The sequence below is a fragment of the Diceros bicornis genome, chromosome 11 (genome assembly GCF_020826845.1).
Source record: "Diceros bicornis minor isolate mBicDic1 chromosome 11, mDicBic1.mat.cur, whole genome shotgun sequence".
In the NCBI taxonomy this organism is placed as follows: domain Eukaryota; kingdom Metazoa; phylum Chordata; class Mammalia; order Perissodactyla; family Rhinocerotidae; genus Diceros; species Diceros bicornis.
In genome coordinates this window covers 40,805,136-40,830,049 of record NC_080750.1, presented here as the reverse complement: position 1 = coordinate 40,830,049, position 24,914 = coordinate 40,805,136, and the positions used below count along the sequence as shown (strand labels likewise).

The window sequence follows — 24,914 nt, the reverse complement described above, 5'->3', positions numbered from 1 at the left end:
GGGAGGATGGCTCCCTTCCCTCACCCCGGTAATTCCCCTCCTTTTTCACTCAAGACTCAGGTTGTGACTCCGTACTCAAGCCGCACCCCTATTTCCTTTCATGGGAGGGGGCGGGGGGAAGAAGAGATGTATTACAACTCTAATCTTTACAATGCTATGCAGTTTACAAAGCGCTTGCAACTTCCATCAACTCCTCTGAGCTCCGCGAGCGCCACGTGAGGCATTCATTCATTCATCAAACATTTGCTCCGCTCGACCACACGTTATCGGGCGCTGGGTCTCACCCCACACCACGAGAAGGGTGGAGTGCTCGCTCCCTGGAGCAGGTGCAGAGGGTCAGGCTGTAGGACAACTTCTCGCTCAGTCAGGCTTTTCGAAAGCCCATTTGGGGCCAAATGCCTCACCTTCGGGTGGTGTGCGCCCGAGCATGGCCGCGCGGCCTGGGCCTCCTCCTCGCTCCCAAAGGAGCAGTCACCACCTGCCCTGAAGGAAACCGCTAAGAGCAAGCTCTCTCCGCCGCCCTCGGGTCAGGGGTAAGATCAGGCGGCAGCTTAGGCTCCACTCGGCTCCTCCCCTTCCTCTCTTCAGTTCTGACGCGGCCGTAGAGGCGGCGGCAGCGGCGGCGAGTCCCGCGGCCCCAGTCGCACCCACCCGCTCGCCCAGCCCCGACTTCCTCTTCCCTTTGAGCGTCATCACAGCGCGCCAGAGTCGCCCAAGGCAGGGTGATTGGAAAGAGAAAAAAAGGCCAGCGGAGGAAGCCTCCGAGCGGAAAGACAAGGGAGGGGGGAGGAGAGCGGTTGCTAGGTGACTTGCGTCATCGGTCTGCGCCGCTTTCCTCCCGCCCCTCTCTCTGGAGTGAGGCGAGAGCCCCGCACAGAGCGAGCGAGACAGCGAGCTGAGCTCCGGGCGCTACCGCCGCCGCCGCCGCCGCCGCCGCCGCCGCCAAGAGCGTGAGAGCGAGGGAGCATCCGAGAGACCTAGCCCCCGTGCACTGGCCGCCGCCAAGACCTCCGCCCTAAGCTGGGCCAGCGGGAGCCGCCGCCACCCCGCCTCTCCCCCCCTCACCTTCCCGGCCGGCAGCGGCGGCTGCACACGCCGGAGCCCGAGCCTGAGCCCGAGCCGGCGGCTGGGGGGCAGGGAGGCGGCTACTCGGGCCGGGACTAGTGAGCTGCTCCGCGGTGAGGGGACGCTGAGGAGGGGCCGGAGCTTCTATCTCGTCCCGGGGCGCGGGGCTCGGGACCCCCAAGGTGTAGGGAGGGGGGCCCAGCCGCAGCGACACATGCGGGAGCCGGGAGCGGGGGCGGCGCCGAGCGGAGCCGGCCGGGTCCCCCACCTCGCCGCCGCCTCGGCCACCCTCCCGGGCCCGTAGCATCTCGCCCCGGAGTGTATGAGCCGGGGCCCCAAGCTCAGCAGCCACCCCCCGACCGGGGGGGCGGGGACCCCGATGTGAAGCGGCGGCCGGGGCGGCGGGGAGAGCAGGACCGGCGCCGCCGTCCTTTCCTTCCCTTCCCCCTCCCCTCTGCCCCCTCGGGGGTCTTCTCCCTTGGCCAGTTGCCGGCCCCCCGACTCCTCGGCTGGACTCCGGGAGGAGTTCTTAGAGCCCCCTCCCCCGCCCCAGGGCGGCGGGGCCGGGGGGGACCCGGGGGGCCGGCCGCAGCCTCCGCCCAGAGGAAACTTTTATAAAGATAAAATCCGGAGCCTCCCAAACCTGACTATCCCGGGAGAAGTGACCCAGGACGGGCAGGACACACAGCTTGAAGAGACCCAGGAAGAGGAAAAGGAGGTAAGCGGGGCCGCCGCCGCCTCTGCTCCGGCAGCGCGGAAGAGACCCGAGTGGCCGTCTGCTTTAGCGACACCAGCACCGCTTCTTCCTCACTAACTCGCCGGAGCCTTCCGCAGCTGCCGCCTCGGTGCGAAGGAGGAAGGGAACCAACCCACTTTCCCAGCGCCACGGCTCTTCTGTAAAGTGTGAGTGGCCGGGGAGGGGGAATTGAGGGGTAGCGAGTGGGAGGATGCCGGTGGGACCTCCTGGAGTTTTGCTGATGTTTTCCGGGAGTGTTGGGAGTGTATGGATGAGAGGGTGTACCCTAATACCTCACTGCGGGGAGGAGGTATTAGGTAGTCCTGTGTTCTGGAACCTTTTAGCTCTTTGTACGTGTAATACGCAAGCTTACAGGTTTCTCTTAGCGCTGAGTTCTGTCTTTCTCTAGAGTGGACACTTGCACCTTTCTGCCAGTAATTGGCAAAAGGAAATTGAGGAGGCCAGAACATATGTGCACACAAAGGACATCTCTGTAATATACCTTTTCCTGGTACACCGGTGTGAGTAGCGCTGTAGTTCTTGTTTCTGGGCAAATCTTATTTTGCTTCCCAAGTGGGAACCTCTTTTACCCTGTGCACCCTGAAAGTAAAAGTCTTTTCTTTTTTCTACAGTCTTCCTTGAGAGATTTTCCTATTGGTACAAGAGTTTTTTACCTTCTCGTTTTTGGGGTCCAGTTCCTGTGGGTCAGGAGGATACTGTAACAGATTTTAATCACTCAGGAAATTCTGAGTTCTTAAGAATCACAACTTTTGGGGGAGAGCGTTTAGTACTTTAACTAGTTTATAAAAGTTGTTACATTTTTTCCTTTCCTAAATGCTTTTTTTTTTTTGGAGTAGCATATGTTCTAATTGCTAGCGCTTTTTTATTTGACACGAATGACTTGAGGCTTTGCTTGTTTGTGTTGTCTATACTTCTCTATTAAATGAGGAGAAACTTTTCGTATTTAATTCTTTGAAGAACGATTTTTTTCTTCCCTTATTTTATTTTATTTATTTATTTATTTTTGTGAGGAAGATCAGCCCTGAGCTAACATCCATGCTAATCCTCCTCTTTTTTTTTTTACTGAGGAAGACCGGCTCTGAGCTAACATCTGTTGCCAATCCTCCTCCTTTTTTTCCGCCAAAGCCCCAGTAGATAGTTGTATGTCATAGTTGCACATCCTTCTAGTTGCTGTATGTGGGACGCCGCCTCAGCATGGCCGGAGAAGCGGTGCCTCGGTGTGCGCCCCGGATCTGAACCCCCGGCCGCCAGTAGCGGAGCGACTGCGCTTAACTGCTAAGCCACTGGCTGGCCCTCTTCCCTTATTTTAAAGGTGAAGTCTATAAAATCTTTGATTTGTGTTTTAGATATCTTCTCAGAGTGCCAAATTAAGGTGCAGGAAAGTAGTTAACATTTTGTAAATTTATACAGACCTTAAGCATTAAGTGTAGGGTGGAATTTTATATAAAGAACATAAGCAGTACTATATGAGAATGATGGTTCCTCCAGACAACTGTGTGGGTTCGCTGTTTCTGAAGCCACTGCTGAGAGAAGCTTTGTGGGAATGAATGTAAGCCTGGGGTTATCTATGCTGACTTCTCCAGTCAGGATCTTGATTAAATTTATTTAAAACTTTCTCAAACAGTGTTTTCATCCTGTACTTTTCTCTTTTGAAGTAATGAGTTCTACACCCCCTGAATTATGTAACAATTCATTTATTTATCCCAAACCTCTTTAAAGTTCCAAGACACATCCAGAGTTTGTTTTGAAAAATTCTAGAACAAGCTGGAGTTTATCTTTTCCTGGTTTTATAGATTTTGATTGTTCCTCTTTACCATCATCTTTCCTGACTCTTTTTGTCTGTCTTAGAATAATTTCTTCAATCCCTTTGGTCACTTTGCTCTCCTCTGGAACTTCTCCTGCTGCTTTGTTTTTCTTTAGGTACCTTGTTCTTGTCATGCTTTTGTAAGGAGCCTTAAATTCTGTCTATTTTAAATGGGTACTGACATGAAAATATTAAGCAGTGGATATAATGTTAGATGTGGAATCAAAAACAAATGTCTCTGGATTTGTTGTCTTATTTTGTGACCTTGAGGAAGTCATGTATCCGATGTTTCACGAAGATAGGAAGAAGAGAAATCTAGTCTTGCATAGGCTGTTTTTGGGGGAGGAAAGGAGGGCAAATCAAGAAACTATAATTTGTACTCCATCAAATTGCTTACTAACTTGAGGACTTTTTGTTGCTTTGACCATAGATTGGTTAAAAATCATGGTAATGTTTTATTTGGGTAGCAAAGAAACAACCAAGTATTTGGGGTCCCTGCCTTTGAGATGCTTTTGTATGGGTGGCAGAGGCAATGAAACACAAATTGCACAAAACTGTCGGAAAGGAGGAATGGACCAATATTTATCAACCATTATATGTCAGATACTATGTTTGGTATCTTAAAAATGTAAATGTATTTGTACATTTTTCATTAGAGAAATGTTGATGTTGGACTATACAGAACTCATTGGAGTGTCTGAGCCAAATCTGGAAAAGTCTCTTTTAGGAAGAAAAGAGCAGGTGGCGATAAAGTGTTTAAGACTTTTGGAATTGGCGGGTGTGAGGGACAAATGTAATTAGGAAGTTAGCTTGATGGGAATACAGAGGGAGACTATTGAGTAGGCTCAGGGTCAATTTGTGTTTGTGTAGATACATGTTTACAGCCCAAAGAAGCAACTGAGAACAGTGTTTCTGAGAGGATAGTTTTACATGATTGAGGAGAAATTGTATTTTAGGCCAAGAGGCATTATGTCTGGATTAGGATTTTGTTTTTCTAAGGAACCAACATTTTTACATCATGGTCATCAAAAGAGCTGTACAGACGGAGGAGTGAAAATGCTTCCAACATTTTGGTATGGTGCTAGTGGTTTCTTATAAAAAATAATTCAGAAATTGGATAGTGGACTTTGTTTTGGACATTAAATTTTAGGGTAAAAGTTAGAGACTGAAGCAATCTCAAGACAGTAAAATAGTAAAACTAATGAATGATATGCTGAAAATGTAGAGTTGGGAGTCACTTTCAAAGTATTAAGGTTTCCCAAGAGTGCTGATGGAGAGTAAAGAGCTGAAAACTGGGTATTTTTACTTGTGGGGGGAGGGGAATCTGTTACAGTTAGCAAAGATACAGTGAGAAAGAATGGATGAGTCTCTCTCTAAAACAGATGTTTTAAAAGTGGATAAGATTTGAAGTTGAAAAGGGAGAAATAGCCTTTAAACATGGCCACCAGTTCAGTCTTAGGGTGAATGAATCTGTATTTTTGAAACAGCTAACAAGCTTTTTGTAGAGTATATAGGTCCCTTGAGATTAAGTTCAGAAGAATATATAGGATTTCACTGTTAAGGCACTTATACATAAAAGGACAGATTTGTTTCACCAAATTCACCTTTTTAAAGTTTGTTCTGCATTATTATCCTAAGTTTGGTCTTTAACGTGATGAAATGGGGCTAAAAATAGCTGGCAGAGAAGGCTGCTTCCCCTGCTCGCAGTTGGTGTGTGTCTTTGTGTCCCATACAATGGAGGGGATATCCCTGTGTTGGCACAGCAGTGCTGAAAATGTCTTTTTTTTTCTTTTAAACTTTTTATTAAAAAATGGACAGAAAACAACTTGGCACTTAAAAAAATTTGGGCATCTTTGAAGCATGAAACACTGGAAGACTGTCTTTTTTTGTGGTGAAACCTGCAGCTAATGTGGCTAGCGTTTAGTGTTGGCTCTGACAAGGATTAAGGATTAAGAGGTAGGGAATATATATATCCACACTTTTTTGTGTTCCTTAGTTCAGTTACCTTCCTAGTAGCTTCTTTGTCCTCTTAAGAGTGATAAATCAAATGGCAGAACCCTCTGGGGAAGAGATATTTAGACAGAGAGCTAGGTCTAAGTTGTTTCTAGGATGAGGGTACAAGGACTGGAATATATGCCATATGGGTGCCTTCTCTCTTTACCCTCTACTTTCCACAACATTTTTTATGCAGGTGAAACCATGTTTAGATGAACTTAAAGGGCAGCCTTTTTTGGTTAACATAATTTACTAGTCAAGACAGTGAGAAACGTGGGACTCTGGTACTAGGTTATGGTAACCTTATATACTTTGTCTTGGCAATTTTGGGATTGATACGGGATGATTAAAGAGCTTTGGCATGTGCGTTTGTGTTTGTGTATTTTAGCACCAGGTGACCCCAAAGCCCACACCTAGGCTAGCAGCAACCCAATTCATAGACTTTGGAGATGGTTCTTGGAGAAGTCTTGTGTTGCTTCTGACATCTCATTGTGTAGAGGAGAGGTTGGCAAACTTTTTTTTGTAAAGGGCTGGTTAGTAAATATTTTAGATTTTGTGGGGACCACATGATCTCTGTCACAATGATTCAGTTCTGGACTTGTAGTATGAAAGCAGTGAGTGTGACTGTGTTCCAATAAAACCTTATACATAAAAACAGGAGGTCGATTGGATTTGGCCTGTAGTTTATGGACCCCTGGTGTAGACAACTGCAAAGTCCACCAACATACAGTATGAGCTTCATTTCGTTAAAAAGCTGGGACTGGTTATTTTAGGTGGTCTCTGTTTTCTAAGTGAGATGTGTTCCTTGGAGGCTGTCTTAAAATGATTCTGCATAAAGCATAGAGTCTACTGTTCATGATACTTCTGCCTCCATAGTGATGAAAACTTTGGATTGAGGAGCAGGGGCAATGCCATGTATAAAGGGATGCAGCTAAAAAGTAGGGTCTGCTTGCATTTCTTATTCAAAGATACCATAATTGGCCTATTGAGATATACAGGCTATGTATCATGGCCAAAAGTATCTTTGAAGAAATGTGGGTATAATTTTGAAAAGTTTTGAAAATAAATTGGAAAGAAAGTGTTTACATTAGATGTAAAATTATAAGTATTTATGGTTGGGGGCCGGCCCTGTGGCTTGGTGGTTAAGTGCGCGCGCTCCCATGCTGGTGGCCCGGGTTCGGATCCCGGGCGCGCACCGAGGCACCACTTCTCCGTCCATCCTGAGGCCGAGTCCCACATACAGCAACTAGAAGGATGTGCAGCTATGACATACAACTATCTACTGGGGCTTTGGGGGGAAAAAATAAATAAATAAAATCTTTAAAAAAAAAAAAGTATTTATGGTTGGTTTGAATCAGATGAAAATAGTAGTCAAATTGTAAGAACATTAAAGTTTGATACTTTTTGTCTCTTAAAGTCTTAATTTCTTGCAATGACCAATTCAATGTGTAGAATTATTGGCTCCACAATTTTTGTTTTGTTAATTTCAAGTATTATATCTTAAAAATCACTTAAATCATTTGAATGTGTACTTTAAAAAGCTTTGCTGTATTCCTAAGGGTAAATGTAGTATGGGTTAATTTATTTATTAGGTGAATCTATTTCAAATGTGTTGTTTAGAATGGCTAATTCACTTTGTGCAATTTTGCATTATAGCTAATATCGAAACATTTGTTTCATGTGTCAACAAATACCTGCATTGGATGGTGGTATATTTTTACCCTGGTTTCGTAAATCTTGTCTCAGGATTCCCCTGTTTATGGCAGTGGAGGGGGTTAATCTTGCAAGTGATCACTTTTTAGTTTCAAACCTGCTCTTATTTTATGTAGTATTTCTTTTTTTTTTTTTCCCCCTGAGGAAGATTAGCCGTGAGCTAACGTCTGTTGCCAATCTTCCTCTATTTTGTTTGTGGGTTGCCACCACAGCATGGCTGACAAGTGGTGTAGATCTGCACCCAGGATCCGAACCTGTGACCCTGGGCTGCCAAAGTGGAGTATGCTGGACTTAACCACTAGGCCACAGGGCCAGCCCCTTTACGTAGTATTTCTACACATATAATTGGTACTTCAATTCTTCTTCCTTTAAAAAAGAGTCTATGTAATCTGACAATTTTAATATACTTTTTAGAAGGTCGCTATAAAGTTAATTCTGTTCATTAGGAGAGGATTCTTTCCTTGTTCTTTAAAAATCTTCCTTTTAATTTTTGCCTTTTCACGTAATTTTATCATTGTCTCAAGCTTAAGGACTGGTGGTGATGTAAAAGACAAAGTGTTCATCTCATATCTGCAGATATTCCAAATAGAAATATTCTATATTGGTGACACTTTCGGTGGACCAGGGAAAAAGTGATGTATTTTTAAGCAAAGCTGAATTGTCTTTACAAACGAGTAAAGTTGCTTTCCAATAATGTACTCTTGCTGTTAAACCTTTCTACTTTGAGACTTTTTTCCACTGTGTAAACCAATGTGTCTTATGCCCTAATATACTTTTAGATTTTTTGCTGCTTTCTCATGATACCTCATTGATACTTTCTCATGATACCTCTCACAGCAGGTTTAGAGTGTATTTTCTAACATTTCCTGAATAGTGGGATATATATTTCCTAATAATATTACTTTTACATGCAAGTATATTTAAAATTTCCTCCTGTTCCACCTTCAAAATTGTGAAATATTTGAGGGAACATCTGTACTTGATCTGGATATTGAAGAACAAACTAATGTGTAACAATTTTTTTAAAATGTTCCTTTAAAATTTTCAAGTAACATTTGATCTCTCTAAAACAGTAAGCTAATACGAGAAAATATGAGAGCCTATATTTGTGTTGTATTATTCTGCAGTGCCAGTAGTTGAAAAATAATAAGCAGAAATGCACAAGAGACATTATTGCTTGAGTATCTTATCTTTTGCTCTTCCCCCGTCACCTAAGGGATAGCTAGTGGATCAGTCAGATGTTGTGCAGTTTCTGTTGCTATGCTGTCTCCTCTGCCGTTTCTTTCCAGCTGAAAAATAGCTACTGGAAGTCTGGGTGGCTTTAGGAAGGAGGTAGTATGTGCTCTGTGTATGTCTGTGTGTACATGTACCTAGTGTATTGTGCTAGGTGCTCCTTTCTGCATGACTGCCCTGGAATTTCGGAAATAATAAAAGATATATTACAAAATGTTTTTAATGTTGCTTAGTCTTTCTTCTGAGAGGATCACCAGTGGATAAGATACTGTGTTTTCTTTTGACTTTTTCATTTCCTAGCATCTTGAATGAATCCATTAATATATGTTAGTGCCAAATGTGGAGTCTCAAGGCAAATTGCTGGTTTGTTTTTGGAAGAATGTCTGTATCTTATCAGACTTTTAAGATGGCATGTTTTTTAGGGCAGTCTGAGGGGTAATGATAGACCTTTGCATGACTTCCTCTAGGTCTGAGAAGGAGTTGCTTCACTAGTAATAGTGAATAATTTATACTATCGAATGGTTGACAATATTATGCATACCTGGAACCAGCAACATGCTGCTAATGTCGTTTCTCCTTTACTTAATAAAATACGTTCATACTGTGGAGGCAGAAGACTCATTAGTTAGGCAGTACATTTCTTAGCTGCATGGCCTTGGACAAGCTATTTATCCTTCTGGTATCGGCTTCATCACCTGTTGAGGGGGGAAAACCATGTCCCTCACGGGGTTATTGTTAGGATTAAATGAGATAATATAAAACATATACAAAGCTCTTAGTCCAGTGCCTGGCATATAGTAATGTGACCCATTACCGTTAATTTATTAAGTTAAAGATCTTTTAAAGTGTGATGTAGACAGAGGCTACAGTCAGGCTTTTATATTGCCTAACATTTAAATTAGCCCTTGAGTTTGACAAATAATACTGAAGTAATTCTGCAGTGTTTTCAAAAGCATCTGAGCTAGTGTATGATTGATTAACATTTTATTAAAAAATCTTAAAAACTAGAGAAATGGTAGAACTGCTGTGCTTATTATTTATAGAAAAGAAAGACTGATTTGAACATAATGGAATTTGAATTCATCTCCAAACACCTCAATAGTGCTTAGATCAGAAAGGACTGTTTTTTGAATAATTTACTGATTATCTCTGAAAGTGTCTGCAGTTTAAATTGTCCATTTAGAAAGATCAGGCTGTAATTCAATTAAGTCTTTCAACTGTCCGTCTCTTTAACCCTTGAGAATAAAATGCTTTGAAAAAAAATCATGACGTTTAACAGGTTTTATCTGTATCATTATATCTCAAATTGAGATTGAAGAAATTTTATTTAGATGATTCTATTGTAACTAAATTTTAGTTTTCTCCTTTTCCTGAAATGATTAGAGAGTGTGTGTGTGTTTGATATTCCCTTTTCATGCTTAGAATTTATTAAATACAAGATGAGTTTTCAGAAGTAACTTTTCCTTCATGCTTGGCATAATCAGTATTCTGTTGGCTAATATAAGAAATAAATGCTTCTTGATCATTTTTGTATTTGGAAAGTATTTCTATTTTGAGAACAATTTGGCTATGCCTTTATAGTCTGTTTGTTTAATAGAACTGAATGTTTAAGATAAGTATACGAAAAAAATCCAAAGGCAGAAAGAAAGAAAAGATTGAGCCATATTTCTTGGCACTGATTATCTTGTCAGCTCTTGTTTTCATTCTCTAACTTCTTCTTTTAAGGCAAATTTGTTTTAGATTTTGATGTAAATGGAGAAATTAGATTGGTTTATGTATTAGTGGATCTCTGGTTAAGTGGTTAATTTAATGGATAGTCTAGTTTTTAAAAAAATTTAGTATTTTAAATACTTTTATTTGTTGGTAGCAATTGGAGTTATGCTTCTTTCCATTTCAGAGATTTTCAAAAAAGAATTTTATAATTATGAATAGGTCACTGGATAGGTGGAGGAAGAGCATAGTCTCTCTAGTGAGTTTAATTTCTTTCTGCTTATTTATTATATATGTAATACCAGAAAGTTATATAAATAAATATGTGGGTCATCAGTTTTCTTTTGCATGATTGGTGATTTCTTAATTGACTACTGTGTGAATTTGATAATGTAAACTTTGGAATGCTGCTGTAATGATTGGGGAACTTTTTTATATTGACTTACACAGGTAGAATTTTTTTCATTAGAGAAATATTAAAATTTTAACTTACTAGATTAGACATTTAGAGCAGGAAACACAAAATTTGAGACTTTTGTAAAGACCATTTAGTAGAAGAGGAGACAAGGGATATACAGAGGAGAGGAGAAGCAGATACCAGGGAGAATTGCTCCGGAAGTTTTGAGGTCAGTCTTAGTCAGAGGTGACACCCTGTTATTTCTTTGGGTTGTGGACGTGGGGTGTTACCACTTGTTATCTACCACCCTTTGAAATGTCGATTAGATGATTGACTCTAGTTCCTATCTTTTCAACGTCTGGATTCTTTAAACCATGGAAGTTTTAATCTGTATGGGATAATTAGTGTATCCTAGGGTGGGAAAATTTCCACAGTACCTGTTAGGAACGGATAAAGGGTTTTTGAGTGCATGGAAGTTTCTTTTTTGTTTTGTTTTGTTGTCTTTTTTCTGCATCGGCCGCATTTCCCTAGCTTTGCCTAAGAGGGATGCTTGTAATTCTATACGTGTGACATAGTAGTTGAAAGGCAAGCTTTGGAGTTGCTACACCCAGGTTCCAGCAGTGCTGCTTTGTGACCTTGGGCAAGTTATTTATTCTGTGTGTGTTTCCTGTAAAATTGGGATGATAATAATAGTACCTACCTCTCTCATAGGGTAGTTAAGAGGATTGAGTGAGATAATGGATCCCAGTGTCTGGCTTAGACTTAGTGCTCAATAAATGTTAGTTGTTGCAATAATAATAAATATTACAGTATTAAGTTATTGTTTTTTCTGTGAGGTTGCTGGTTTTTTGAATGCTGAAGGCATTTGTGATCTTTGCTTCTGAATATGTCACTATTTTGAATACTGCCTTTATTCAGCAGCAGATATTTACTGAACACCTTCTGTGCCAGGCCTTGATCGAAGTGAACAAAACAAAAATCCCTGCCCTCTTGAAACTTACATTCTGACTAGGGGAGACAGAATACACAAAGCAAAATAGTGAACCATCCCTCATCTTATGAAAACTGGTGTTTGACTTTGTATGTCGAAGCCTCGGTTAACCAACCCTCTCAGTCTTCAGCTTTAGATCTTTTTTGTTGCTGTGCTTGAGAGTGTTTCGTGGCAGGAGCTGCCTAAAAGCGTAGAACTAGTCTCATTGCCTTCAGCTACAGCTCTATCTTAATTTTAAGGCAGCTTTATACTCCTCATCATTTCCTTGACTTACTACTTACATTGGCTACCACAAAACTTTCCTTTCAGTCCCAAACTTCTGTTTCACATTCATTACAGAAGTGTTGCTCCTCCCCAGCTTACCACTTTTTGCTCATCCATGTCATTTCTTAAGAGAGGGGATACTAGAAACCTCTTTTAAGAAGTATTCCCTGACTAATCTAACTGTATACTTTTCCTTCACCTATTTTGTATTTGCACCTTCTGTGTGTTATTAACTGAGATGTTTAACTTGCTTATTCTGTCTTTTTTTAAAAAATATTTTTCTTTCTCCAATTAAATTGTAAACCTTTTTGTATCAGTGACCACTTTTTTATTCTGAGCTGTAGCTTTCTCACTTGAAAAAAAGATAATACCTACCTTCCAGGGATGTTGTGAGATTTCAGAGAGATAATGTGTGAAAAAGGTCCTGAGCCAAATCTTTAATAAATGGTAGTTTCCTTTTCTTTGAACCACTCTAGTTCCTAAAGTTGGTACTGCACATAGAGTCAGTACTTAAAAAATACTTAATATATCCTGAATTGAGGTTGGGAGTCTTTTAATTTAACTTTCACTTGTGTGGATAATTTTAGTTTTTACTTCCAGATAAAATTCAAAATATTACTTTTCAAGTGTCAGATGATAAAGGCTGAAGCTTTAATGAGAGATGACCTAACAGTGATCAGGAGCAGGGACTCAAGCCACCATTGGGGGTTTCAAATACAGATTACCGCACTTATTGGTTGTGTGACGTTTGGCAAGTTGTTTAACTTTCTTGGCCTCTGTTTCTTTACTTGTAAGGTGGGGGAAAATAATAACTACTTCATGGATACTGTGTTATTAGACTAAACGAGATAATAAATGAGAAGCACAGAACAGTGCGTGGCATACAACAGTGGCCCCAGGAAACATTTGGCAGTATCTGGAGATGTTTTTGATGGTCACAACTGAGGGGAGGTGTGTGTGTGGGAGGTGCTTCTAGTATCTAGTGAGTAGAGGCAAGATATAAACAGTGTAAAGGACAGCACCCCACAACAAAGGATTATCTGGTCCAAAATGTCAGTAGTGCCAAGGTTGGGAAACCTTGCTCTATGATTAAACTCTGTTATTTGATATTTTCTTTATATAAGGTGCTTTGCCAGTTAGATTCTGTATAAATACTGATTATTGATGAAGATAAGTCATAGACATGGATAGGCCTCATTTAACATTTTAAAAGGCAGACGTAAAGGAAAATTAATAGATTTCATAATTTTTTTAAAGATTATAGGGCATTTACTCCAAAAGTAATCTAAAAATGCTTACACTTATTATTCAGAAATTAGGAAAGGTTTCTAGGTGGATTTTACTAGTTCAATTTTTTTCTTTCTTTCTTTCTTTTTTTTTTTTTTGTGAGGAAGATTAGCCCTGAGCTAACATCTGATGCCGATCCTCCTCTTTTTGCTGAGGAAGATGGGCCCTGGGCTAACATCCGTGCCCATCTTCCTCTACTTTATATGGGACGCTGCCAGCTTGACAAGTGGTATGTTGGTGCGCGCCCGGGATCTGAACCTGTGAACCCTGGGCCGCTGAAGCGGAGCGCTCGCACTTAACTGCTACGCCACTGGGCCGGCCCCCTAATTTGATTTTTTAAAATGGCAAACTATTCTTGTAAAGAGCAGGGGGTTTATGAGATGTGAGTGCCATAATGTGTAAATATTCGTCAAGTCAAATATACACTAATGGAAAAAGCAGGTATCAAGGTTAATGGAATGATCTGTTGGGAGAAACCTTGGATCATGTCTGATTTCTGTCTCTTCTTTCATGTTCTATTACTCACCAAGTCGAGGGCTCTGACTTTGGACCTCTTTTTTCTATCTATCTCTTCTTTTTTTCTCTTCTATTTAAAATCTCTTCTGTTTAAAATTGAACCCTTATTTCCTGTCCATTTCAGGAGTTTCTAAATTGATTTCTTTGCTGCTGTTCTTTATATTCCTACCTGAATTGACACTTTCCTTAAGGGAGAGCCTTACTAGTCCATCATCAATCTACCATTCAACTCCCTGCACTATCTCTTTATTTCTGGGAGAGAAGTAAGAGCAAATCCTCTAAGGCTAGAATTGGAATGAACTAACTTTTCTCCTATGCATAGTATTAGTTGTGTACCATCTTTGGGAGAATTGGGAAAATAGTAAATCACATCGTTTTCTGTGTTTTGTAGCTCAGATGACTTCTTCACTTGTATCTAAACACTGTATATCCATTTATAGACAGCGTGTGTATACTTTAATGCATATTCGTGTGTGCGTGTATGTGTACATATATATATATATACTTTCATGTATATTTGTCTCTGCACTTTGCTATTTCCCCTGCCTGGAGTATTCTTTTCCTTTCATGTGCGAAACATTTTCTCTCTTAAGATCCTACTTAAATAGTCATCTCCTCTAGGAAGGCTGTCCTGATTAATTGAGTAGACTTGTTTTTTCTTCTGGTTGCCTGCAGTATCTATGTGGCTTTTGTAGCACTTAACACACTTATTTGTATTTTTCTCTTTTACTGGTCTATCAGTTTTTTCAGGGTAAGGGTTATGTCTTATTCATCTTTTCAGTTAATATCCCCTCCCCGCAAGTGCCTAACATTTCCTGCCACAGAGTAGGCATGTAGTATGTTAACAAATGAATGGAAGAGCAAAAAAAGCTGGAAAGATTTTTTTTTTTGAGGGCGATTGGCTCTGCACTAACATCTGTGGCCAATCTTCCTCTTTTTTTTTTTTCTCCCCAAAGCCCCAGTAGATAGTTGTGTATCATAATTGTAGAGTTGTAGCTCTTAATCTATATGGGACGCTGCCTCAGCATGGCTTGATGAGCAGTGAGTGGGTCCGCGCCCACGATCTGAACCAGCGAACCCTGGTTCGCCGAAGCGGAATGCGTTAACTTAACCGCTATGCCACCGGGCCGGCCCCCTGGAAAGATTTTTTAATAGGCTCTACAAGAGGAGGACATTATCTTTTCACTTTTGTTTCCAAGTGCTTAGTGTAGTGCCTGTCCGTAGGTGTTCAACAAATATTTATTGAATGAATTAGAAGCCAATTCCAATAGTTGATAGAGATTTCATGTCAACTTTTTTCTTCTACATATCCAGGAAGCATATCCTAGAAGTAAAACAACCTAGATATTTGGTACATCTGATGCATTGTTGATCTTCCTTTTCTGACTCAATAATGAGACTTTTGATCCAACAAATACTTTCTGAAAGATGCTTTTTTTTTTTTTTTGGCGAGGAAGATTGTCCCTGAGCTAACATCTGTGCCAGTCTTCCTCTATTTTGTATGTGGGACGCCACCACAGCATGGCTTGATGAGCAGTGTGTAGGTCCACACCTGGGATCCAAACCTGCGAACCCCGGGTCACTGAAGTGGAGTGCGCAAACTTAACCACTACACCACTGGGCCAGCCCCTGAAAGATGCTTTTGGTTGATTATTTTTTTCACCTGTGGGCCCATTCTGGTTTGGAGCTTGTTGGAAGGATGAATGTGTAGTATCAGTCTTACATCATGGGTGAGCTATCACTAAGTAAAAGTGTTAAATAAGGCCTCTGCTTTCCTCTGTACGTTTGGGCCTAAGCAGAGTGAGTATGCATTTACTCTCAGGTATGGATAATGACTGAGGCTAGTGAAGCATGGGAGAGAAACAGGGCAATTGGAGGTGAGAAGTTGCCTACAAGATCTCTTTTTCTTTTGATGATGATTGATTTTTACCTCAGAGCCCCATTATTTATAAAGAATTAGCTAGAAGGGAGAGGGGTGTGAATCTAGAGGATAAGAATATAGAATTGGTAATTTGATAAATTAATAATCTGCTAATCATTGTTTTGATCGTTACTACCACTTATTGAATGGTTGCTATATGTCAGGCACTGTGCTGAGGATTTTTACATGCATTATTTATTCCTTGCAGCAGTCCCTATGACATAGGTACTAATAAGGCTGTTTTATGGCAGAAGAAACAGATTCAGAGAATTTTCCAAGAACATGTAGCTAGGAATTTGAACTCACAGAACTGGGATTCAAAGCCAGATCCATCAGACTCTGTGGTCTATGCTTTAATCACCAAGCATGCTGCCTCTTAAGTTTCAGTGGAGTTTTGTATTGAAAATGGGAAGTCATCAGTTGTGTGAGATAGGAAGGGAAAATGATAGGACTTCATCCTATATGGATATTAGAAGGAAGAAGATTGACAGACTCATGGAGAAGCAATTCCCAGGTTTATGTCCTTAAATAAAATAATTGTGGAATTAAGCCTGTAATTTGAATTGATTTGCACTAACCTGCATTTTTTATTAAACTTAGTCTTGCTCTTGGTATCACCATCAGGACAGGTGTCCCAGATACATCTTTAGCAGTAGAAGAAATCTGTCTATGCAAAATCTGTCTAAAAGATGGTGGAGCAAAGTGATTTTTATGAATAATTTTTTTCTATGTGTAAAATGTGTCCTGTTGTTAGAGTTAAATCTTTTCAAAGAGGTTCTTGTTTAGGGGATGTCTCAGAAATATATTATTTAGGATTTGAAAACCTATGATTTGGCATACTTGGAAGGTATAGCAGAAAATTTGTGAATCAATACTTGTTAATCTCTAAGGTATAAATTATTTAAGTCAATGAGTATCTGTAGAGTGTTTCCCTTATGTGATTTCTTAAACTAATTTTGTTTGCTGAGATGGTGTTTCCTTCTTTCCCGTACTTTGTACAGGACTATTTCTTATCTAATTAGTTTATTTATAAGTGTTTTCTCACTATATTTATTAAATGTAACATAGTTTTGACATCTGTATACTACCATTTTTATTTGTTCATTAGATTTAAATAGTTTTCATCATTTTGTTACCTTAAAAAGAGCTAAACCTGGATATTGGCCTTTAAAAATGTTTCCTAGAAGATTTTCTCTTTCTTCTTTGTTGTGTTTTAAATACTGTATTTGTAACTATAGTTATATACATTTGAACTTTGCCCCTTCCAGAATTTTAATTCTCTGCTTTTGTAACATTTTATCAGAAGTTACATGCAAATGCTAAGAGCAGTGTGCTGAATGATGTTCTATTAAAGATTAAAAATGCCTAAATGAAATTGAATTCTGGTAAATAAGAATTTAGGAATTGGGTTTGGGGAGCAGGGAATCAAATAATCATATCAAGATTTTAGGATTCTAAGTCTTAGGGTCATTAGTGTTCTTTTACATTATCTGCCAGAGGTTACCTTTCTTAGTGAATGTTAATGTGGTACTATTATAAAAATAATATTGATATCAACATTTGAGTGCTTACTGTGTGCCAGGTACTCTTCTGTGTCCTTAGTTTGTATTAACTAATTCGGTCTTCACCATTGCCCTGTAAGGTAAGAATTGTTAATGTCCCTATTTTTTTTTTTATTGGTGTCATAATAGTTTATAACATGGTAAAATTTCAGTGGTACATTATTTGTCAGTCACCATACATATGTGCCCCTTTACCCCTTATGCCCACCTCCAACCCCCTACCCCTCTGGTAACCACTAATCTGTTCTCTTTGTCCGTGTATTTATCTTCCACATATGAGTGAAATCATATGGTGGTTGTCTTTCTCTAACTGGCTTATCTCACTTAACATACCCTCAAGTTCTATCCGTGTTGTTGCGAATGGGACAATTTTGTCTTTTTTTATGGCTGAGTAGTGTAATGTCCCTATTTTATAGTTGAAAATTTGGCACAGAGAAGTTAAACATGCTCAAGATCTCACCTTTAGTTACTAGTGGAACTGGGATTGTATTCAAGTAGTCTGGTTCTAGAGCCTGAGACTTTCATCACTATTCTAGACTATATTTATCATCTGTAGATTTATTTCTTATATGTTATTTATAGAACAGTGCCTGGCACACAATAAGATCTATAGAAATGTGGGCTATTTTCAGTGGCATTTAATTATATGCTCTATAAGGTTGGCAAAGCATGTGTTATTATCCATTTATGTATGTATTTTTTCCTTCTATTAATTGGACTCCAGACATTATTCAGGTGACTGTTATTCTTTTTTTTAATAGCTGAATTCTCTGAGGTTCTTAGAAATTAGATGATGCCCAAAATTATATGGCCAAGCTAGATCTCAAAATTAGCTTTTCTCACCACACATTCAACTTTACTTTCATTTCTTTAGAAATGAATGAAGACTGAGATTTTTTTGTTTTTGTTATGTTGTTGGTTTAGAAAGGCAGAAACAAATATACTAAGTTTACAGTACTGTTTGCGTGCCCAGTTGATGGAGGAAATAAATTCTTAGATGTTATAAAGTTTTTTTTACCTGTAGAGTTTTAAGAGTAGTATTACCTTATCCTGCTGACTTGTGAAGTTGAATCATATCACTCATAATAATGTGAAGTATTGTAAATTGTTTTGATGATAGAGCAAAGATTAGCAGCCTTTAAGAGAAATAATATAAACCGTATTTCCTCAAATCTAAGAAGTCATCTGTATTAGTTTTCCACTGCTGCATTGCAAATTACCACAATTTTAGCATTTTACCTCACAGTTTCCCTTGGTCAGGTGTCTGGGTGTGGTTTAGCTGGATCCTGTCCTTAGGGTCTTACCAGGCTGAAATCAAGGTGTCAACCAGGGCTGTGGTCTCATCTGAGGCTCAGGGTCCTTTTCCAGGCTCACTAGTAGTTGGCAGAAATCAGTTCCTTGTGTTTGTAGGCGTGGCGTCTCTGTTTTCTTGCTTGCTGTCAGTCAGGGACCACTCACTCTCCTAGAGGCCACCTTTAGGTTCCTGCCATGTAGTCCTCTCTATAGGCGTTTCACAGCATGGTTGTTTGCTGCTTCAAGGACAGTAGGAGAATCTCTCTCTCTTGGAATCATCTCTCTGCCTTCTTTTAAGAACTGATCTCTTTAGGTCAGGCCTACCCACAATAACCTCCCTAATTTAAAGTCACCTGGTTAGAGATTTTAATTACGTCTGTAAAATCCTTCACAGCAGCACCCAGATTAATATTTGGTTGAGTAACTTTGGGAAAATGTGTACACCAAGGTGTTGGAATCTTGGGGGACAGCTTAGAATTCTGCCTACTATATGATCAATTGTAAGATTGTTATTTTATATGTCCCTGAGGAAGAAAAATGCTGGATTAAAGTATGATACAGTGCATTATTAGTGATTGGATGCTGCCTTGTTAGAAAAAAGTGGAATTGTGGTCTTTCTTCCAACCACAAATATTTGCTTCACGAATATCAAATGTATTCTCCACTGCTGTGCTTCTATGCTTTTTTGTAAGGATAATTTTTTGTTTCAGTGCTGAATCATAGTATAGTCCTTTAGAGGACATTTAAAATTGGGAAGTAAACTTGACGTGTGTACCAAAAGTACATGGAATTCAGTAAAACTGGTGATATAAACTGCCGTGACCAAATTTGCACATGCATAGGGAATGGCAGCTGCATTGTGACTGCCACAGGGCAAATGGCAATTGGCTTTTTTAATTTCCTGTTTATTTTCAATCAACTTAATTGAAGTATAATACATATGGTAAACTGCATCCATTTAAAGTGTATGATTTGGTAAGTTTTGACAAGTGTATATACCTATGAAACTACTACTGCAATCAAGACGTTTCCATCACCCTCAAAAGATTCCTTGGCAGTTAGACCCCTAGCCCCAGGCATCACTTATCCGTTTTTTTTTTGTTAGTATAGATTAGTTAGCATTTCCTGGTATTTTAAGCAGTGAGAACAAATGGGATATGGAGACAGGATATTCTTAATTTTTGTGTTTTTTTCACATCCCCTCATTCTTGGAGAAATACTAGTTTCTTTATTAGATTTGAGGTTTATTCCTTCAGTGTCGGGGTAGAATGATTCTCCCAGAACAATTCTGAGTTCTTGACCTCTACTTTGCCTGGATATTTTTTTCCAGGATTCTCAGAGTTGGCCCTCCTAAATCATGTATGCCTGCATAGCTTCCTCATCTACTTTTCTACTTACTGCCCTTGTAGGGCCATAAATAAGTAATTTTCAACTAGAAATTCCAGGCTCTTAAAAAATTTCACATTGTTACTATCTGAGACTTTTCACCTGTTACTTAAAATAGTCTTAATCCCCCAAGAGAATCTCAAAATGTACTCATCTCATTTTTTCTTGATAAGATTCATAGTACAGTTTGAATTTTAGGAAAGATAAAGATTTCCCTCCTTGTCGCTTCTTATGGTTATTGCCTGTGTCGGTGTTTTCCAGTACAGGAAACACTCTGGGAAAAGTGTTAACTTCCTGGAGCGAAAGAAAAAGGGAACCGAGGGAGGACTCGAGTGAAGCTCTCAAAAAGCTCAATTAGCTGCCATCTAAGACAGCTTTGTCCAATGGAAATGTATAAAAACATATTTACCTTTATAAACAAAAAACTTTGTATCTCAACTACATAAACCATTGTGAAACACTAAAGCCCTAACTTATTAGAGAGTCAAACATTGTTAAAGCCAATTTCTTGTGGAGTCCACATGCTGTTGTCACTAATAGGAAAAAAAAGTTCATAATCTACATCTGCACTGCAATACAAGCCAGATGTCTAAATTTAAATTATCTCTTAACTTACATTAGAAAACTAAAAAGAAACAAGTGACATTAATTTTAATAATATATTTTATTTAGCACAATATATCCAAAATATTAGCCAGCCCTGGTGGTCTAGTGGTTAAGATTTGGTGCTCTCATCCGGTCAGGGAACCACACCACCCGTCTGTCGGTTGTCATACTGCAGCGGCTGTGTGTAGCTGTGATGCTGAAAGCTATGCCACGGGTATTTCAAATACCAGCAGGGTCACCCATGGTGGACAGGTTTCAGCTGAGCTTCCAGACTAGACAGACTAGGAAGAAGGACCTGGCCACCCACTTCCGAAAAATTGGCCGTGAAAACTGTATAAATAGAAGTGGAGCATTGTCTGATATGGTGCTGGAAGATGAGAGGATGGCGCAAAAAAACTAGGCAGGATTCTGCTCTGCTGTAGACAGGGTCCCTAGGAGTCGGAATTGACTCAACGGTACTAACAACAAATCCAAAATATTATCATTTCAACATGTAATAAATATGAAAACTTAAAACATATTAGTGAGATATTTTAGATTCTTATTTTGGTACTAACTCTTTGAGATTTGGTGTATATTTTATACTTACAGCACGTCTCAGTGTGGATTTAGCCACATCTCAGGTGCTCATTGGCTAGGGACTACCGTACTGGACAGTGCAGATGTAGATTATGAACTTTTTTTTTCCTATTAGTGACAATAGCATGTGGACTCCACAAGAAATTGGCTTTAACAATGTTTGACTCTCTAATAGGTTAGGGCTTTAGTGTTTCACAATGGTTTATGTAGTTGAGATACAAAGTTTCTTGTTTATAAAGGTAAATATGTTTTTATACATTTTCCTCATTATACGAGTAATGTCATTGTTGCAAATTAGGAAAAATGTGGATAAGAGAATACAAATTGGCCTTACTTACTTCCTCAATCCAAAGATAAATGTTAAACTTTTGTTGAATTTCCCCTTTGTGAATATTTCATTTTAACTCAAAGTGAAAATAGATTCCTTTTTTGTCTTAATTTCTTCCTCCTCATATTCAGACATTTATTAAGTAGTATTAACAATCCTTTTGCCTCGTTGCTTAAATTTATTTATTCTGTTTCCCAGGCTATATCCTACTACAGGGTCTCTGTGAGTGGTGCTCTCTGGAGCACTATGATCTGAATTATGCTCCCTGGATTGGGGTTAACAATAGAAGCCCTGGTGGCTTTTGTGTACTCATTGCTAAACCAGTATAGTTACTTTCTATTTTTCCTACCTGCAATCTTTTACACATAGCCCCAGCTCTTTTTGTTATTGAGAGATAATTTGAATGCCAGAAAATTTACCCTTCTGAAGTGTTCAGTGTAGTGGATTTTAGTATATTCATGAAGTTTTGCAGCCATCACTACTATCTAATTCTATAGCATTTTCATCACCCCCCAAAAAACCCTGTGCCCATGAGCAGTCACTTCCCATTTCCCCTCCCCGCAGTTCCCTGGCAGCCACAAATCTTCTTTCTGTCGCTGTGGATTTGCGTATTTTGGACATTCGTCTAAATGGAATCATAGAATATATGGCCTTTCGTGGCTTATTTCACGTAGCATAATGTTTTCAGGGTTCTTTGGTGTTGTGCCATGTATCAGTACTTCATTTTTCTATGGCTGAATAGTGTTCCATTGTATGGAGATACCACATTTTGTTTATCCATTCATCAGTTGATGGACATTTGAGTAGTTTCCGGTTGTTGGTTATGATGAATAATCCCTCAACTCCTGAGATCACATTCATTCTCCAAGAACATTAGTTTCATCACATCATCCCTCATTCTTGTCCAGACTTTCAGTGGCTCCCTATTGCTTATACAACGTAATAGAGAATACTTAGTTTGCATTGAAAAGTCTTAGGAAGTGTGACCTCAAACTACTTTTTTTTTCCCCACTCTTCCATCGTGTGGTTCTTTATTATTGCTAAGATATATGCTTCATATCAATGATAGATTATGTATACAGTATAGATAAATTTGTCAATTCATTTTAAAATGATCTAAATTTTTAAGAATGAAGATCTACATTGACAAACCAAGGGAAAGAAAAAATATATATATATAAAGTCTGGAGAATTTTAGAAAGGTAAGTATTAGAGTAAGGAGAAACATTATAGTAAAATAAAGAAAGAATTTTTTTTCTGGATTTGTCTAAAGTGTCAAACAGAGACATATTCATTTTCATATAATGTGAAAAAACACCTCATTTGAATCAGCCTTTCATGCATGGAACTCATTCAAATCATTCATTTTCTGGTTAACAATATTAGTAGTTTGTTTTTTCTGGGCCCTCAGTTTTTTTTCCTTATTCAAATAGAGTCAGTCTTTTTCTTCTTTTGACATCTCTGAAATAGTAAAAAGGAAATATTTTTACATATACTTAAAAAAAATATTTCCAGAATGTATTTATGCATATACACACAGATACAGGCACATATATAAATACAAATATATAGTGGTATTCTTTCCCATTTTACAGAAAACAGAGCATCATATATAGACTTTCCTTTTTTATTTCACAGTATATCTTAGAGATCTTTTCATAATAGCACATTGAGAACTATCTCATTTTTTTTCTGCAGGATAATTTCTCCAAAGTGAAATTACTAGGTCAAAAGGTATACCCACTTGAAATTTGATTACCTGTACTTTTAAGCATAGCAAAAGAGATAAGGAAATATAACTGGGGGAAAAAAGTAAATTGTGGATTTTTTGGACTTTGTTTATAGATGAAAAAATGGAGGATCAGAAATTTTAAGTTATTGTTCATGGTAGTGCAACCAGTGCAGGGTGGGGGGTGGTCAGGATGGTAATCCAGGTGTTTCTCTTTTTAAATAAGCTCCTATCCTTTCTCTTATATCCATGGTGCATTTGATGGATGGCAGAGAAGTCATGCCAACTTCTTTTTGGAGAGAAATAACAGAATTCCAGACTTTATTTTCTGAATCAGTACTTTTAAGAAGCTTTACGTTTTGAAGCCTCTAAGTGTGCTTTTCAGTTTTTAAAAGAACCATTTTTGGTATTAAAAAGTATCATGAAATGACAGTAAATAAAACACTCTAGGATGAATTTGAATGAAGTAGCAAGAGATCCCAATATACATAGGTACTTATGAAAGGCAGCATCTCAGATTGATGGGGGAAAAGATGGAGGATTTGTTAATTTATGTTGCAACAACTTTTTAACCATTTGGGAAAAAAAAATAAACTGCTCATTACTTTACCCTATACGTAAAAAGTCATTTAAAAATTGAAATGAAAGGTAACATAAAAGGACTTTGTAAGGTTAGCTTTTTTATTAAATAGACTGAACTCAGTGAGTACAGTCATGAAAGTTGCATCTTTTTCCCAGTCACTATCTTTTGAATTTTCCTTAATTGCCCCTTAATATCATTTTGGGTCAGTCTTACAGCTTTCTCAATATTTTTTTAGTTCCGGTAAGTCTAGTTCTGCTCTTATCCCTTATTAGGCTTGACCTGTGGCTGGAGGAATCTGTAATACTCTTTCACACTCCTTCCCCCCACTGTTAGGAGTGTCAATTCACGCAGCCTTTTTGGAGGGCAATTTGACAATATATGTGAAAATAAAGTGCGCATGCCCTTTGGATCAGCAGTTATACTTCTAAGAATTTAGTACCACAGATACACTCATACAGCTTTACTGGAAGGGTGAGTCTTTTAGGGATGAAAGTTCTTTGTTCTGATAGAAATTCAGCAAAGCCATATTCTCTTTGTAACTTAGTGTTTATTAACAAAAGAACTGTGAAACTTAAAGAGAGCTGTTCCAGCTCTTTCAGCAAAATGGTGAGATATGTTATAATTTAGCTACTGGATGTTTAAGTTGTTCTCAGTTTTTTTGTAAATATAAAAAAAAAAGCTACAGTGAATATCTTTGTGTATATGCTACCCATTTATGAGTGTTGAGAATGTTTCTTAATGGCTGTAAGCTGAAAGTCGTCCGCTTTAGCTTTTTTTTTCTCCCTCATATTTCAGGGAGCACTGGAGACCTCAGTTTAAATCACAGCTAATTGCCTAAATGGCAGTGTGACGTATAACAAGCGCTTTAATCTTCCTGAGCAGGAGGTTCTGCAGATCTGGGCCTCTCAGGCTGCCATTTTACAGCAGTAACAAAGGGACTGTTCATTGTTGGTCACTATCACCTTCTTCACCATCCTGTAGGGAATATGAGTCAGTAAGGGTGCTATTGGTATTTTGGATAAGGACAACCCACTGGTGATAACTCTATGCTTTCCTGGTCCCCTACCCTATTGTGATGTCATTGTGTCACAATTGTGTATAATTACTGATTCAAAAAGCAACTTAAAGTTATTCAGGGGGGTGGTACTGCTCCTAGTTGAAAACTACTATTGTAAAAAATTTTGACAGGAATTAT

General features: G+C 39.1%; 1 protein-coding gene across 5 annotated transcripts in view; it reads left to right on the top strand.

Annotated features, from left to right (window-relative positions):
- Nucleotides 1–925: 925 nt before the first annotated feature.
- Nucleotides 926–24,914, top strand: part of FBXW7 (F-box and WD repeat domain containing 7) — a 232,263-nt gene continuing 208,274 nt past the window's right edge. For all 5 annotated transcript variants that reach the window (XM_058550195.1, XM_058550194.1, XM_058550193.1 and 2 more), the window contains exon 1: nucleotides 926–1,968. The gene's annotated coding sequence lies outside the window, so the exon portion shown is untranslated. The remainder of the gene's footprint in view (nucleotides 1,969–24,914) is intronic.